General features: G+C 46.9%; 1 protein-coding gene and 1 non-coding gene across 2 annotated transcripts in view; one reads left to right on the top strand and one right to left on the bottom strand.

The window, feature by feature from the left end:
• The window catches only part of LOC115260636 (mitochondrial protein C2orf69 homolog), a 111,292-nt gene that overhangs the window by 45,738 nt on the left and 49,608 nt on the right, over positions 1-15,946 (bottom strand). The gene's annotated exons all lie outside the window — the stretch shown is intronic.
• Trnav-aac (transfer RNA valine (anticodon AAC)) lies at positions 414-486 on the top strand. The gene has a single exon. It is a non-coding gene; the product is annotated as a tRNA-Val (tRNA).

The raw sequence follows: 15,946 nt of genomic DNA, 5'->3' as shown, positions 1-15,946 counted from the left end.
TCGCAATCTTAATGAGTCCGAACTGAATCATGGACTACATCGTGTTGTGCTTCCTTCGCAAGATCCCGTTTTTGATCATTTGGCAACTACCTCAACTGACCAGCACGAGCACCATCGACAACCGGCCGGCAGCATCAACCACCTCGGCGTCGTAGTCGACGACGAAGGGAGCAGCGAAACAGGATAAATTAAATTTGTTTTGGTACATTAAATACCCGTTTCGCATTCGATTTTCACACCTCCCAGAGCGTGATTTAGTTTGTGGTAGATATTTTAAGTATTTATACTTGACGCTTTTCCTGTTCCCTTGCGTGTACGGAGTACCTACTAAGCAAGCAAAGCCAAGCGTGAGTGTGCAGAAAACGCGTACAAAGAGTAAATGCTTTAGTTTTGAGTTCAACCTAATCAACGCGGTTTCCGTGGTGTAGTGGTTATCACATCCGCCTAACACGCGGAAGGCCCCCGGTTCGATCCCGGGCGGAAACAAATATCTTTTTAGACGTATCAATCTACCCACTTCCCATCGTTTCCCTTTTTAACGGACTGTTTAAATATTCTGTAGTTCGCAAATCTCTCACTCATGGCACTCGCATCCTTTTTGTTCCTGTTTGACATTTGCTCACTACCGCCATCTACTCATTTGGTTTGCGAAACACAGCGTAATTAGCATTGGGCGATTATACATTTGTGAACATGATTTTAATCGCACTTTGTTCCAAGTGATACGTCTGTTTGTATGTGCTTCTACATACAGTCCCGATTCGTTCGTTGGCGGATAGTTAGATGGGCTGTCTCGATGGTTGAATGTTCGCTGGCTGGGGCAAAACCCAACTAAAAGGCACTGTCAATGTCAAAATCGATGTCAAAACGAGTTTGACGTCTGACCGACGTCGCATCGCAGTTCCTATGTACAGAACGTTTGTGCAAGTATGTGCGTGTTTCGTGACGTATTTCTCGTCACTTGCGTGTGTATAGAGTATTTTGATCAGTTGTCAGTTGCCCCAACGAACGAATACGATTCGCTAATCGGGGCGCAGTCGTGACCCAACGAGCGAATCCTCACTGTATTGTGATTCGCTTTCGCTAGAATTAACCCTGGTAAGATGTTGGGGTCAAGATGACCCAGACATGCACGCTGGGCGTGCATTACGCTAGCATGGGGTTAAGGTAGTCTTCTACAATAAAAGTAAAAATCAGGACATCTCTCTCCTCGACCCACTACACAACATTCCTATGGTCGCCAAACCCTTCGTCTCTCCGGAACCACAAATGCATTGCTTCAGAGAGGGGCTAGTGCACATCGCATCCTCAAGGTTACCTGCGTAGCCTGCAGCAACGAGCATCGATGACTCGCTTTAGAGAGTCCATCACGATAGCGCTTAGCCAGTTTCCCGAGTGGTCCTCAACGCTTCCTTTGTCCTCGGAAGGCGGGCAGGGTCAACCCCACGCCCACGCCCAACTGTTTTGCAGGCATCAAGAACTGATGCCTACGTTCAATCAGATCTGACTTGCTGAAGGCAAGGGTAACTCTACCGAGAAACCAAATAACCGAAACGGTGTAGATACTGTCGGAAGCAACCATGGCCTGAACGGACCTGTGTCAATGTTACTTCCCCATGGAGCCTATTACTCCAACTCTCTACTCTCGGAATCATCCTATGGGTCCACGTTCCTTTGGTGGAACTGTCCCATGCGCGCTGCCATTTGGCCATGGAGGCCATCTTGGCAGTCCTGCGTACGCCTCTTTCTTGTGCCGCGCATTTCGAAGCATTCCATGTTATAAGTATGCCGAGAGGTACCATACCAGTGATGACGCAGACGGCGTCGTGTTTTTTTCCTTCTAAACCGTAGGAGGATAATCTGCTCAACAGACACCCTAACAGGAAGGTTAGGGTAGTGTAGGTCTAAGGCCGTCTTCTACAACAAAAGTAAAAGCCAGGACTACTCTCTCCTCGTACCCACTAAACCATTCCTATGGTCGCCAAACCCTACGTATCTCCGGAACCACCAAGAAGGTATTGCTTCAGAGAGGGGCTAGTGCACATCGCACCCTCAAGGTTAGCTGCGTAGCCTAGCAGCAACGAACATCGATGACTCGCTCTGGAGAGTCCATCACGGTAACATGCTGGCGCTTAGCCAGTTTCCTGAGTGGTCCTCGCCACTCTCTTTGTCCTCGGAAGGCGGACAGGGTCAACCCCGCCCGCGCCCAACTGCTTTGCAGTCATCAAGAACTGATGCCCACGTGCAATCCGATCTGACCTGCTGAAAGCAAGGGTATCACTACCCTTCAGGCCCTATCAGCTGCACCAGAAGGTTGCTGACAGCAGGGTCTCCACCTGCCCCGACCCTTGCCGGGGACCCATTTCCAACCGCGGGCACGGATCCAACCCAGTAGACCGACGCCACGACAGCACCGCTACCGGGACTTCCTCTCCGCGGCCGATCTCGACCGCAAGGCACCGGTATGACCTACGAAGCCGACTCCAAACCCCTGGACCACCTCTTGTACAGCATCTGGAATAACCACTCTCCGAGTCCACGCGCCACCTCCTCTGTAGCTTCCAGAAGATATGGGTGATAGCCGTTGAAACGGCGTTCCTGCCAAACTCATTCCTACACATCCTCTGGACCAAGTTGTCCGGGTTTGTGTCCTCCCCGCATGTGGCAAGCATGCGGTCACGCATTGTGCGAAAACGCGGGCATACGAACAAAACCTTTTTTCCCTTTTTCCTCTAAACCATTGCACACTGGGCATTCGGGAGAATCCGCATGCCCGAAACGGTGTAGATACTCTCGGAAGCAACCATGACCTGTAAGGACCTGTGTCAGGTGGAATGTAACTTCCCCATTACGCCTATTAATCCAACTATCTACCCTCGGTATCAACCTGAGAGTCCACCTTCCTTTGGTGGAACTGTCACACACGCGCTGCTATTTGACCATAGAGGCCATCCTGGCAGTCCTGAGTATGCCTCTTGTGCCGCGCATTTCAAAGCGCTCCATGTCCTCACTGATAAGAATGCTGATAGGCACCATACCAGTAATGACACAGAGAGCGTCGTGTGACACGGTACGGTACGCGCTCGCAACCCTCAGGCACATAAGCCTGTAAGTACTTTCCAGCTTCCGTCGGTAGCATTTAGTACTTAGCGCGGTGCCCCACGCCGGGCCGCCATACCTAAGTATGGACGTAGCAACACTAGCCAGAAGCTTGCGCTTACTGGTGTACACCGCAGAGCTATTGGACATCATCCGGGACAGTGCCGCAATAGCTGTGGAGGCTCTTTTACAGGCATAATCGACGTGGCTACCGAAGGTAAGCTTATCGTCGAATCAAATCAAAATCAAACCCAAGTGTTTGACGGAGCGCTTTGACAGGATAGTGCACTCTCTTACACTGATCTCCGTCTGCTGCTCCGACTTCCGATTGTTAACAACCGTCACCTCTGTCTTGTGATGAGCCAGCTCCAGTTTCCTGGATCGCAGCCACGCCTTCACAACCTTGATCGAGTGGTCGGTAGTCAACTTCACCTCCTCAATCGTTTCACCGTAGACTTCGAGCGTAATGTCGTCGGCAAATCCGACAATCTCCACTCCCACTGGGTACTCTAGCCTCAACACCTCGTCGTTCATGACATTCCATAACACCGGACCCAGGATGGAACCTTGCAGAACTCCTGAGGTTATGTGAAAGCACTTCCGACCCACCTCCGTGTCGTAAAGTAGTACACGATTCTGAAAATAACTTTCGAGAATCTTGTACAGGTACTCCGGTATCCCTAGACGCAAGAGCGCATCGGCAATAGCAGACCAGCTGGCGCTATTAAACGTATTCCTAACATCCAGAGTCACTACCGCACAGAAACGAATTCCCCTCCTCTTAGGCTCGAGTGCTTTCTCGGCGGTTTTTGTAACCGACAAGATAGCGTCTACGGTGGACCTCCCCTTCCGGAAGCCGTACTGGTAGCTTGAAAGACCATTTTCGCCCTATTGAGGATGATCTTTTCGAGCACCTTCTCCGCCGTGTCAATCAAGCATATTGGTCTATATGCCGACGGGTCTCCGGGTGGTTTCCCCGCCTTTGGTAATAGTACCAGGCTCTGCCTCTTCCAAGCTTCTGGGAAAACTCCCTCGTCCAGGCATTTCTGCATAGCAGACCTGAACATCTCGGGAGCCTCTGCAATAGCAACTTTTAAGGCCAGGTTTGGAACTCCGTCCGGACCTGGGGCCTTACCTACGCTAAGGGACTTAGCTATCCCCGCAAGTTCCACATCGGTGACCCTCTCCTCATCGCCAGCCCCAGTCCCCGGCTGTCCTACGAAAGGAGGCCAAGGACTAGGATCATGACGCGGAAAAAGTCCTCCAATGATCCCCTCCAACATCTCTGGAGATTGCTCTGTAGGAACCATCACACCTCTCGTCTTGGCCATAACGATCCTGTAGGCGTCACACCACGGGTTCGTATTGGCACTCTGACAGAGACCCTCAAAGCAGGCCTTTTTGCTTGCTCTTATCTCGGTCTTAAGCGCGGCTTTTGCAGCGGCGAACACCAGCCGCCGTTCGTTTCGCTCGTCCTCTGATCGTGCTCGCTGCATCCGCCGCCTAGCCCGTAGGCAGGCGCGGCGCAGGTCCGCAATCGCGTCGGTCCACCAGTAAGCTGGTGGCCTCCCATTTCTAGGGTGGACTCGCCTAGGCATGGTCGCATCACACGCACGTGAGAGCACCGCTACCAGCTCGTCGCCGTCTAAACCGATTAAGTTTCGCTCACGGCGGGGCGCCTTCTTAACTACCCCTTCGTCGAAGTATGATGTCTTCCACCTGCGAGGGCTTGGCCTAGGCCTAGCCGCCTCTTCTTCTATCCGCTGTCTGCTGTTGTTGTAGTCGATACTGTAGCGAACCGCCAGGTGGTCGCTGTGAGTGTAGCCATCATCTACTCTCCAGTTCGAACTACTTGTTAGGCCAGGACTACAAAAGGTCACGTCAATAATTGGCTCCGCTCCGTTTCGACTAAAGGTACTTCTGGTACCGACATTAGCCAAGTCGACATCTAAGATGGCCAGTGTTTCTAGCAGGATCTGACCCCGCTGGTTCGTGAAACGGCTTCCCCATTCCACGGCCCAGGCATTAAAGTCGCCCGCTATTACCACCGGCCTTCGCTCTGTTAGCACGGTCGTTAAGCGGTCCAGCATTTGCGTGAACTGCTCAATCGGCCACCGCGGAGGCGCATAACAGCTACAGAAGAAGACCCCGTTTACTTTGGCGACCACAAAGCCCTCATAGGTAGTAGACACCAACTCCTGAACGGGGTATTTACCCGTCGTCCATATCGCCGCCATTTTTCTGGTCCCATCCGCAACCCAGTTGCCGTTGCCGGCGGGTACTCGGTATGGGTCCGATATGATGGCGATATACGTCTCCCACTCAGAAACTGCCTGACAAAGCAGTTACTGAGCCGCATCATAGTGGTTCAGGTTCAGCTGCGTTACCTGCACTGTGATTTGTTGTTCACTGCGGCTTTCTTGATGGCCGGGCAATTTGGACCACCCATCGGATGTCTGTTGTTCGAGGATTTCCCGGTACAAATCATGCAGATGGGCGGACTCGTGCAGTTTTGGGCCTTATGACCTTCAGCGCCGCATCGCCTGCACAGTTTGTGCCTGTCGGGGCCTTTGCAGTCCCACGACTTGTGTCCTGGTTCCAGACACCTGAAGTAAACCTCTGGTGGTTCGTGGAATGTCAGGTGACATACACACCAACCCACCTTTATGCTCCCTACTTTAACGGACTTTTTGACGTCCGCCACAGGTAGCTGAACCAAAGCTATCTGTGTCCCTGCTGGCCCTTTCCGTAGCTTAACGGCTGCGGCGACCACCTGCACATCGCACTGTTGCCGCAGTGCCGTGACGAGCTCTTCCACTTCGGTGATCTCATCAATGCCATTGACCTTCAGAGTCGCCTCATGTGTCAGAGCCCTCACCTGCACACCCTCCCCAAGGACCTCTTCTGCCAGCCTCTTATAGGCGGCGCCCTTGTGCTCCTTCTGGCGCTTCAGCTCCAGGATCATCTCGCCCGTACGAGTACGTCTAATACTGCGTACGTCGGCTCCAAGACCCTCAAGCTTGGCGTCGCTTCGCATCATCCTCAAGACGTCCGAGTACTTGGACTGTTCCGTCTTGATGACGATCGCGTCGCCTTTCTCGCGCTTGGCACTTGCCCTCCTACGCCTTGGCTTGGCGTCCTGTTCTTCTACCGGCGGATTCTTCTTCTTCTTCTTCTTCCGCTCTAACTTCGTCCAAGGAGGGTCCTCCCCTTGGTTCACCCTACTCTGTGGCTGCTGAAGGACCACCAGCGGTCGCAACCCCTTGTTTCCATCGTTCCGGGACGGGCCAGCCTTTTTAGGCCCATTCTTCCCAGCTTTCCGGGAACCCTGGCTGGGGTCCAACCTTCCGGCATTATTACCGACTTTCGGGGTAATTATTTGCCTGGCTTTGCGGGCACCGTCAGACAGCTCCTCACCTGACGGCTGCCTCGCCCGCTTCTGCGAGTGCTTGCCCCGTTTGTCGCGAGCAGTCGCTTCCACTTGTTTCGGACTTCCTGAGGAGGAGAAGGCCTCCGTTTGAGTAAACTTCGGCACATTCTCCATTGCAGGCTCCGCCGCTGCAGCAGTCAGCAACGCGAGTACCGCGTGCTTCTGCTTGGCATCGTCGATCGACACCCTAAGTCGAAGCATGACCGTTTTCAGGTCCTTGCTTATATTCGACTTAGTGGGCGCAAAATCGGTAATTTTGTCAAGCTGCTGAACAGCACCCTCTATTGCGGACCGTCTTTTGTTTTCTTAGTTGACGGCCCTCAGCAACCACGCTCCGTCCATGACCTCCACCGGATGGCTTGCCGGGAAGTGGACTGGAGTCCCACACTCCCAGCGCCTAACTCACCGCTCCTCCTTGTCGGAGACCTCATCAACCCGCTCCTTGCGAAGGGGTTGATCGCAGCACTGTTTCCACCTTGATTCAGGTTTTTATTTGATTTGTTATTCATGATTACAATGTCCACCACGCCAGAGCCCTGCATTAATGCGATAACAAAAAGCTTACTGTGGGGGGTGCCCCACAGGCTCCGTTAAAGATCGAGTATCTTTTTCACCCCTTCGATCACTCATTCCTTAGTACGGGCCGCTTTACACCTTGAATTGCGGTTAGTAGTCCTATTCTTAGCCGGCGACTACGCGGCTGACTCGCAAGCGGGTCTGAATGTTGTTTAGTAGGTCGAAAGTGTAATCCTGTCTTCTTCTTCTTCTTCTTTGTGGCTCTACGACCCCACTGGAACTTGGCCTGCCTCGATTCAACTTAGTGTGCTTTGAGCACTTCCACAGTTATTAATTGAAGGGCTTTCTTTGCCTGCCATTGAATGAATTTGTATATTGTGAGGCAAGTACAATGATACACTATGCCCAAGGAATCGAGAAAATTTTCCCGATCAGAACCCGCCGTTTCCGGATTGGCGATCCATAGCCTTAACTACTAGGCTAACTGGAGACCCCTATCTTCTACTTTGCCTGTAGGAGACGGTTCCCAAGCCCACACTACCTGTGGACCTGGCCTGATCGGGTGTCTGTTGCACAGATTATTTCCAGCCAAACTAATCTTTACACATCGTCTGAACAAGATTGTTCGGAGTCGTTATCAAAACGCGTTCCACCGTTTCTTCTAAATCTACACAAACCGGATATTCAGGAAAACCCGCATGACCGAAACGATCTAGATACGGCCTAGAGCAGCCATGGCCAGGCAAGACCTGCCTCAGATGCAATGTTTCCGCAAGGCGCATATTGACCCAACTATCTACCCTCGGAATCAACCTTCACGTTACTCGGCCTTTCTCGTGGTACCATTGAAGGAGATGTAGCAGCTATTGGGGTTATACGTGAAGCTCATTTTAAGCATTGAACAAGTCTTAAATATCTTGTAGATTTTCAGTTAGCCTAGTGGGTAATGCTATGGATACCAAACTTGAAAACGGTGTGGTTGATACTCTGTTTCAGTCCAAGCTCCTGTGGAAAAGTAGAGCCAGAAAAAAGAGCGGTCTAATCTGAAGAAAATTCGACTTGCTATTCCATCGTAGTAATTCACCACTCAAACAAACCACCAGGTAGGAAGGAACCCAGCTCTTTTTCTTCTCTTCCAAAGCGCTCCCCAACCGAGAAGGGCAAATAGTCATTATAAAGAATTAACTACCTTCGTTTTAACAAATTAAAATTTAAATAAACATTTGCGCGTTGCCTTCCGACGATGACGACGGTTCACTTCGCGGGAATGTTTTGTTACGCTCCGGATTTCGGTCTCAGCCACACCAGCTGAGTACACAAATCAAAGGACGACGCCGTGCAGCCACGCGCTGAAACGCGAAACAGGAGGTGGCACCAGGAGCGAGAGATTAATCCCCTCGCGGTCGGTTGCTGCACCGTAAATGGTATAAATTAGCCAACCCCACTACTGGCTGGAGCAAGCACCTAGAGCGGAGCGCGCCAAACCCAAACGGGATCGGGGATGGCTGGCTGCAATTGCAAGCAAGTTAGTTTAGTGTCTTTTTGGTAAGTACCTACTGTTCTGCTGGCTGGAGGCGAAGGCATCATCTATTTCCGGCGCGGCGTCGTCGACGGTTGTAGGTAGGTACCGCAAGAGACAAGATCTGGTTGTGTAAATACCATTTCGCGTTTTGCATCTTTCCGATGTTGGGGGAGCGACGGCTGACGGGGGTATAAAAGCTACCAGCAGCAAGCAGCACGAATACGAAGCAAGGAGTTTGTCGAAGATGCTTCCGCCGCTGCTGTCACCGACCGGTTCGAGAGTATTCTGTGCTGTGCTGGTTCTCTGGATGATGACGAAAAACGGTTCAGTGGCACTTGGTCTGTGAAATGCTTGCAACAGCCCGCTAAGGATAGCGGAAGGATTTGAGAGTTCACACGAAGCTGACGGTTTTCTTTTTTTCGTAGCTTGATTACCAAGTCTAAATCCCCATTGTTGTACTTTTGCTCATCCGGTGTGTTTATCCCGTTTCGTTGTTTATTCGTATTGTACAAGTTGTTTGTCTTGCAGTTCATTTTTATACTGGTTTAGTTCTTATGAGTTCTTTTGGCAGCGTATCATTTCGATTTAAAATTTGAATGGATAGTGATAAGGACAAATTTTAATTTAATTATTGTTTATTGTGTACCCTTCCTCCGTTGTTTGAAATTCCTCCGAAATTTAGTCCAAAAAATCACTTCAGATATTCCACGTATAATTCCTATAGAAGAGTTACACACTTAATTTTGATTACCGAGTTCGGTAATTTTTTGACGAGATTAAAACTGCTGAGCACCGAACTCGTTCAGCAAAAATGCATTGTTTACCTTTTCCATACGATTTTGACAGTTGTTTTACTGAGCCTCAGTAAAATCGATTACCGAAACTACCGAGATCGTACTGCTGTTATAATCTCGTCAAAAAAGTACCGAACAGGCAATTCAGAAATAAGTGTGTAGAACAAAAGTTCTTCCAATAGTACGTTTAAAATTCCCTTCGCTAAATCTAATGAAACCCCTTTGTTAATTCGTCATGCAATTCCTTCGAAAAGGTATCCCAAATTTTCCTCGGATTCTTCTTATTAAATTTTAAGGTTGATTTGGAGTTTTCTGCAGTCAATTCTTTGGGGAATTCCTTCTAAAAAAGGACACATTCGGTGAAGCACTAGATTTGTAATAATGAGCTGAATTGGGGTATGCTGAGACGGTAAATTCCATGATTAATTTGATGCTATCTGAACAAAGCTTTGGATTACTGTGTTGCTGGAAAGAAAAGAAATGGAGAGCACAACAACACAGTTACCCAAAGTCTTGCTCAAACAGCATCAAATTAGGGTAGCAACCATAATACGCTAGAACCTCTTTTAAAATGCAGGTTACTTTTATGCCATGCATAACGTAAGACAACTTTCACGATTTTTAGACGCCCCTTGGTGTTTCAAAGGGGTCCCAGTGAATGTCCGGGGGTATCAGGAGATTTTAGGAGTGTTTAAGAGGATCTCATGAGCGTCTTAGGGAGTTCCAATGGGCTCCAGAGGAGCGTCTAAAGCGGAGGGGCGTTTCAGATGGTTCATGGATTTTAAGGGGAACTCAGGGATGCTTCAAGGGGTTTCATGGGGTCTCAAGGTAGTTCCAGGGACTTCAGGGGGTCCTAGAGGGTTTCACGGGCGCTTTAGGGGATCTCAGGGGCATTTCAAGGATTTCCAGGGGAGTTCCAGTAGGTCTCAGGGGTGTTTCAGGAGGTCCCAGGGAGGTTTCAGGAGAACTCAGGGGCGTTTCAGGGAGTCTCACGCTGTTTCAGAGGGTCTCTGGGGGACTTCATACTTTCAACATGCTTCTGAAAAATCCTCGCAAACCCTTTCGTGCCTTCTAATTACAAATTATTCCAGTGGGTTTCAGACATACCAGCAAACCTGGTAAAATGCCAGTAAAATGGGCAATATGTATCATTGTACTCTTGCTTGCGTTACATGGCGTAGTTCGGTCGTCCGAGCGTCCGACCGTACCGAGCTCTCGACGCATACTAATTAGACACCAGCAAAACAAACTGCCTGAGGGCTAGGTATGCGGAGTGCGAGAGTAAGTCTCGGCTTCATATAAATAATTCGCTCGCACTTGTCGTTAGTGGGCACAAACAGGATTGTGGATTGGCATCTAAGCCGAAAAGAGAGATGAGTTTGTGAAATAGGAGTGTTCACGGTGCGGCTTCGGAGTCAGTTTGGCTTTCTATTCCGCAGAACCATTACCTGTTCTGTGGCTTAGTTGGTTAAAGCGCCGGTCTAGCGAATACGGAGTCGTGGGTTCGAATCCCACAAGAACGCGATTTTTTTCACAAATTTCAATTTCTCTCAATTTGTCAATTAGCAACATTTCGTGCCTTCTAAATACAAGTTATTCCAGCCCTTCAACGGCTTCTTAGATCCTCACTGAAAACCTTAAACCCTTTTGAAACGTCCCTGAAACCCCGTAATACTATTTAAATACCCCTGAAATCCCATTCAAACGCCAACGGAACTTATGCCCTTAAAAAGCCTCCTAAAATCCCTTGAAACGCCCCTGACTGAAGCCGCTTGGAACCCCCTTTTTTGAGCTTTTTAGAAAGTTCCTGGAAACCCATTTGGCACTCTCTCAAATGCCCTGTTCTCGTGTACTAAGTTCTCTCACTTTAAGCACTTTTTAAACGATGGACATTTTTGACTAATGCACGCCAGCCCATGGCATAACAATGTACTCACGCTTTTTGAATTTATTTAAAGGGTCCTCTAGGAATTCCTACAACAGCTTCTTCAAATTTCCTCCAGGAATTTTATCTGGGCTTGTTTCTACATTTTCAAAAGCCCTGTCTGGGAATTTCATACAGATTTTTCCAGGAATTCATTCAAAAGTATCTCCGTTGATTCTTTCAGGAGTTCCGCCGGAAGTTCCTTTAGGAGCTTCCTATGAAAATTGATTTGGGTACCGTAAACCGGGAACATTGATTTGGGGGATTGATTTGAGTACCGTAAGCGGGGTAACATTGATCGACTTGACCCACCTAATGGAATGTTCAAACAAAAAATGATCAATGTTACCCTGGATTACGGTATTTCAAAATTCCTCCACAGGGTTTCTCATAATTCCTGAAGGAGCGTCTCATAATACATTGTTTGTCACACTTTCACAAACTTCTCCTCCCCCTCTTAGTGTGCCATACTTTATGGGTGGCCCCTTGAGGAACTTCTTAGGTACTTTCCTAAATTCTACAACATTTTTAAATTTGTCCTAAGATTTTCCTTATTGAGGAGAACTTTAGGCACTTTTCACGGATTTATTTTTCTTCAAAGAGTTTCTTTGACCATTGATTTTCTCAAGAATATACGCGATGAATTGATCGATCTCGAAAACTTTTACAGTATTTTTCTTTTATAGTAGAACATCCAGAAGGAATCCCAGAAAAAAATCCTAGAGAAAAACCAGGAGAAAGCCTAGGTAAAAATCCTGGAAGAATTCCAGGTGGGTTTTCTTGAGGAATTTACGAGAAGCTCCCGCATGAGTTCTCGGAAAATGTGCAGGAGGAACTAATGCAATTACCGTCACAAAAATGTCGGTAAAACTCCCGTAACAATCTCTGCAGAAACACCTGAAAATGCTTTTGAATGAACTGGAGCAATTCCGAGATAAAAAACTTTTCCTCGAAAAATCTTGGGATAACTTTCGGAAGAAATTCACAGAACACTTCCGGCAGACAACCTGAAAGAAACATTCCTAAAGGACTAATTTTCTGAAAAATTCCCGTAGCAGCTTTTAAATAAAATTCCGGAGCAACTGAAAAATAAACAATCGGGAAGAGTTTCCAGATGAAATTTCGAAGAAATTTTCGGTAGATATCCTGGAGCAGCTTCAGATGAATTTCCAGGAGATCATGTGCAAGAGTTCTTTGATGAATTTTCAATATAGTTAGCGGAATAATTCCCTGGAAAACATGCGAAAAAATTCTGGAAGAATTTCCCAATGACAATGACGGGAACCGCCAAACTGCTGGAAATTTCGGTCAAATTTCTAAAGGTATTACTCTTGGGGGATTGGAGAATTCTCTGAGATTCTTCCATGAGAATTTCCAGAGCAACATCGGGTGGGTTTCTGAAGGAAGTTCTAAAAATATTCCTGGAAGAACATTTTTTTAATTCCCAGAAAATCTTCCGGAGGAATCACCGGAAGACATCGAGGAAGATTGGGGGATTGGAGAATTCTCTGAGATTCTTCCATGAGAATTTCCAGAGCAACATCGGGTGGGTTTCTGAAGGAAGTTCTAAAAATATTCCTGGAAGAACATTTTTTTAATTCCCAGAAAATCTTCCGGAGGAATCACCGGAAGACATCGAGGAAGAATCTCCGAATAAACGTCTGGAAGAACTCAAGGAGGAATTTGTGGAAGTAATCTCGGAAGAAAATTTCTGAAAAACTCCCGTACTAGGAGTAGTTCTTTGAGAAATTTCTGAGAAAAGCTTTCACGGTAGATCTACCGGAAGAATTTCTGGAGTTACTTACGGACATATCCCTGGCCGAACTTCTAAAAGCATATCCATTAGATTTCTCAAAGAATCTTGCGAATCAAAAATTTGGGAAGAATTTCCAAAAGAGCTTCTGGAAGAGATCACAAAGTTCTCAAAGGAGCTTCTACAGAAGTTCCCAAAAAACTTCTAGAAGGATCATGCCAGGAATATCTGGAAAAGTTCCCGAAGCAAATGTGGTAAACATTTCCACTGGAAATGTAGAATGCCCAGTGTTTTTTTGTAGAAATTTCTGGAGGAACTCTAGAAGCATTTCCGGAGGAGCTCCTAGAGAACTTCTTAGTGAACCTCTTAAAAAATCAGATGTAACTTTTGAAGAAAGTCGCAGTGGAACTCTTAAAAGAATTTCCCGACGAGCTTCGAGCACTCCCATAACGCCTAAAGCTTGAGTTATTTAATATCTGGACGCATCGTTTAATTTACTACAGCGCTCCTAGTGGTCGGATATAAACATTTTTGATAGCAGTTTGTTTTGGAATGCTCCTACCTTCAGTGCTGAAAATTTCGTCACCATTCGTTTAGTTTCGAATAAGTTATATGTACCTAATGAACGCCGCGAACCTAAAATTAATTTTAGACACTTACTTTGAATATCCGAAGTGATAAGGTTCAAAAATTGCGAAATCGTTGAATTTGGCCAAATTGATCGTGTGCAGCATTCTCAAACATTTTCGTCAGGAGCATACTATCGATCGGCAGGATCAAAACAAGCTTCATAGAGAGACTAAGGATCGGAAGTTGCATTTGAAGGTGTTAAGAACATTTAGGATAAATCCTGGGCAGTCGGATAATGATGTTGTCAAAAAAGGAATGCGAGCCAAAGTATCGTCAGGAAAATTCATATGCCACAAAGATTCTGATATTTTCGGCATAGTAAGCAGCCCAACAGGATACTAAAGCAGAACCCAGTGACCAAAACACGTGCCCGGAAGTTGTATGATGAGGTTCTGACAAAATATGAAGGATGCATTTTCAGGGAGGATGAAACGTACGTGAAAATGTACTAAGGTCAGCTTTCTGGACAAAAGACCTTTAAAGTCACAGGTTGAGGTGATGTCTCTAGCAAGTTTGAATTTGTTTTTACCGATGAATTTGCAAGAAAACTGCTGATTTGACAAGATATTCGCACGAACCGAGGTAAGGTACACCGGGGCAAGTTGAAACGGGTGGAGCAAGATGAAACAGCGGGTTAACATGATGTTTTCTAATGATGCTAAACAGTTCGATCGCCATAACACATAGTTTTTGATCCAAACAATCTTTTAGCGAAGGATAAATTTCCAAATTGTATTGAAATCTATTTCAAAACTTCGTGTTTCATCTTACCCCACCCGTTTCAACTTGCCCCGGTGTACCTTATTTGTTACAAACAAGACCGAGGAATCCAAAATTTACAAACAGGAGTACATTAAAAACTGTGCTCTTTGGTTCATTATAGCTCACAATAGACTACTAAAGTTTTGGCCTAATTTGACAAGCAATGGGTGGATTTCATGAAAAAGGACATTAATTTTCCAAATTGCCCTCAGTTCCACCCAATTGAGAAATTTTGGGCAATTGTCAAGCAAAAATTGAAGAAAAGTGGAGACGTGGTTCGGGATGCAACGGATATGGAGATATAGTGAAAGAAAATGTCCACTAGAGAATCAACGGACTGTCCAAGACATGATTATCAGGTATCAGGTATCAGAAGGCCGGCTCCAGAGCAGGCTTCCCAAAAGTACCGCATCATGATAGCATTTTGATGGCTGTCACACTCTTATTCCCATGACAGCCTTGTGAATGCATGGTTCATGACAGCCCACAGAATAAAACTCATGTGACCTACAACATCACTGTCGGGAACTGCTCACATAGTCTGCTTTCGCTGTGCGTTCGTTTGCCGATGACAACCTCGGCTCTAGCCCAAACCGTCTCTCGTTGGCTGGACACGAAGTGACGAAAATCGCTGCGCTCGGCCCGTGCATTTTACTTTTGTTGAACGTGTCGAGTATCATGGTATATCGCACGCTCAAAATTATCGACGCGTTTCATGTATTATGTATTTCAAATACAGAATATGCACCTGTAAGTCTTATTCTAGTAGAGTATTTTGCATAGCATTATTTTTTATTGTCATGTGAAATGCACTGCCATGTTTTCAATATAAAAGAGAGTTGAATCTCACATCAGTGGTATATTTTAGCCAGATTACAATTTTGACAAACGCTGGCACAAACTTCTTTTCGCCCCTGGGGTATCTTGTGAAAGGCATATCATGTTTGTAAAAAAATATTTATTGAGCACACATTTTGTGAATAACTTTTAGCGTTAAGCCATGTGCTCCCGTGACAGCCTATGACACCCTTTACGCGACAGCCGGCTTGGTTAGCCGAAGATTGTCATCGCCATGCGGCCAACAATACTGACGACGTTTCCCACTCGGCTCGATACGACTCGAGTATGCAACTGTCAGGCAAGCAGCCGAAGCAGCGGCTGTTTCAATACATCTTTCGCTCATGCGTGTGCGTGCTGTTGGCGATACATTTCTCACTGATGGTGTTGCACACGGTAACGAGAGATGGTCTGCACCAGCCTCCTGTCACGCGGCCATGTTTTTGAGGTCAGCATCAAAATCCAGGAACGATTATTGACTATGGCTGGATCATATCAATAACAATTATAAATTTTAAGGAAACTTTATTTCCGTGACGAAGACGAGCTGATACTATTCCGACTTCATTTTTAAATAAATAATAGCGAAATTAAAAATCATGTTTTGCTTAAATTAACGATTTTAAAAGGTGAAAAAAATTGGTTGCGAAAAAAAAGTTTCGCCGCTTTTGATTATTGC

This window comes from Aedes albopictus, chromosome 1, assembly GCF_035046485.1.
Source record: "Aedes albopictus strain Foshan chromosome 1, AalbF5, whole genome shotgun sequence".
Classification (NCBI taxonomy): Eukaryota; Metazoa; Arthropoda; class Insecta; order Diptera; family Culicidae; genus Aedes; species Aedes albopictus.
This window is presented reverse-complemented; position numbering and strand designations above follow the sequence as displayed.